Below are 2,560 nucleotides of genomic sequence, written 5' to 3' on the forward strand. Positions count from 1 at the left end.
GTGTGGCATTATTAATTTAATAGCGCTGAGTGTGCCAGCATAATATGATGCGAGTATCTATGCACTGAGTTTAATTAAATTAACTTGAGCAAATAGTTGATCCCTTGGTTGGTTGATCTAGTTGTCGAAAGCACTGTAAATAACCAAGAAGATGATTCTCACTTACTACCAGAGTACTACCGCTATTGCTGGGCATTCTCTCGTGAGTTAAAAAGCTTCCAGTAGCTAGAGCTGCTCTCTAAACATCTCTAGGTAGTAAAGAAAGACTTATACTGACAGAAGATTAAGGCCTCACAGATTAACTGATAAATTATTAGCCTCAGTTGAAATTATTAGTACCCGCCCTCGAATAATAGCCTCATATTATCTTTCCTGAAATTAATAGTAGCCGCGGGGTCTATTTGAGGAAATACAGTATATGCTCTAAAATTTGGGTGTGTGACTATGCCCACGGTGCTGTGCATGCTTAGATCTCAGAACAAGCAATTTTTTATGTAGTTATGCTTGAATGAACTGCAATACTTAGTGGAGGTTCCAGGCTTCCAGTTCCAGCTAAGAGAAGGTAATTAATCCTGGATATCATTATTTTATTATATGTAATCAATAAATTGTATTTAAAAAACACAAACAATAATTACCGTACTTGCCCCAATTAATGCACCCTCCTAATTATTGCACCTCTACACAGCTTCCACAATAAAAACTTTTGTGATGCTTACTACCCTCACTGCTATCAGCTGCTAACGTGTAGTATTGGCACAACAGTTGACAGTATTATAATTATACTTTTAAGTTAAAAAAGAAGGAAGAAGAGAGGGAGAATATCCAGGAGAATACACATGAGAGAGCTAGAGAGAACTGACTGAACAATAGAATAGAGAACAAATAGACAAAAGAACTCTCTAGCATTCTAAAAATAGTAAATAGTAAGTCTAAAATAGTAATAAGAAAGCCCCATTGTTTACAGGTGTATTGAGTACTTTGCTATGCACCTCTCTAAGCAAGCACCTCCTGGAGCATTTCATTCTAAACAATGTACCACCTAAGACGTGTTAATTTGGGCGAATATAGGGTAATTCATGTTATACTATGATCATGAACTTGCAACAGGAACAACAGTCAACAGGGCAAAATTGCAGTACTTTCACTGCTTCTTGAACAAGGACTTGCATCAAGATTATTATAGCATTTTTAGTGCAGTTTCACTAAACACTGATCAGTATAGAATTCCTTCAATACAGCTATTCACCGCAATTAATGGCAATGAACACAATCTAAAGAAATATTATAAATATTATACAAAAATCAACATAAACAAAAACACAAAAACAAAAAAAAAACAAGATTATGTAGGATTCCGAACGGCCAACTAAAATCGAAATGAAAATCTTACTCTCCTGATGCAAATTCGACTCTGCATTGCAAGGTGATTTGTAATTTCTTACATAATAACATTGAAAGGACAATGTAGAGTAAAATTTGTGTGACAAGAGTAGGATTTTCATTTTGATTTTCATTGGTCGTTTGGAATCCTACTTAATTTTGTTTTTTAATTTTATGGTCTTTGTGAATGTGACTTGACTATTATTCAAACAAATAAATTGACCAACGTAGTTGTTTTGGATGTGGCTAAAAATTAATTTTGCCAGCAGTGCCCCTAAATGCCAGCCCTATAGTCACCTACATCAAACTATCCCATAACTGATACCAAACATCACTTTGTAAACTGTATATTCTATTTATTTTCTACAGATCCCTCTACCTGATTCTGTTACTGGTAGATACCGCCATACTATATCATCATTTGTTCTTGATCCTAATCATGTGTTCCTGATAATAGTGGGAGGTTGTGTAGAGATGGAACAGGTAGATGTAGGAGGAGGAGTAATGGAATGGTTTGATAAACCTGTCACTGATCCCAATATCACAATGGTAGTAGAACTAGGTAAGATTGTTATATATTTATAGTAGAAAATTTTGTGTACATACATGTGCTTATGCACCCAAACTAGGCAAATAAGATGCAAAAATTAGCTAATTGCTGGATCACTAATAAGAAATTATAAGTAGAACGGTATACTGACATTTTGCTGAAATTTAAAAGTAAAATTTAGTCATTCAATTTTTTTGTCCTATTATCTCATCTCCTTCACTCACAATCACTAAATTATCCTTCCTTTTCCTTCTCCTTCTCTCTCTCCCTCAGTTTTAAATGATGGTCAATGGTCAGTGGGTCCAGTATTAGATTCATATGATATTCCTTTATTCTATCAACAAATACTAAATTCAAGAAGAAAGGAATTGATTGAAAAATATGTATACATGACAGAAAAAGTGAAGGAGCTTCAAGTTATCAATGAGTATTTTTATTATGATCTACAAGTGGCTAGAATTAACAACCAATCACTTCAGGAAAAACTACTGAAAACTCAATCACTATCAGGTGAATACAAGTACATGTGCTATAGTACTGTAGAGGGCATGCTTTATTTTTGGTTTTCATAGTTTTTGTGAATTTTAAACCCATTAAAGTGCCATATCCTCTTACACGGCTATGTAA

At 34.3% G+C, this 2,560-nt stretch overlaps 1 long non-coding RNA gene across 1 annotated transcript; it reads left to right on the forward strand.

Moving 5' to 3' along the window:
- The first annotated feature begins 10 nt into the window (after window positions 1-10).
- On the forward strand, window positions 11-2,437 carry LOC109591329 (uncharacterized). Its single transcript, XR_002189764.1, has 3 exons — window positions 11-562; window positions 1,753-1,945; window positions 2,207-2,437. It is a non-coding gene; the product is annotated as an uncharacterized LOC109591329 (long non-coding RNA).
- Window positions 2,438-2,560: the final 123 nt, after the last annotated feature.

The sequence above is a fragment of the Amphimedon queenslandica genome, unplaced genomic scaffold (assembly GCF_000090795.2).
Source record: "Amphimedon queenslandica unplaced genomic scaffold, v1.1 AMPQUscaffold_8436_Cont19620, whole genome shotgun sequence".
NCBI lineage: Eukaryota > Metazoa > Porifera > Demospongiae > Haplosclerida > Niphatidae > Amphimedon > Amphimedon queenslandica.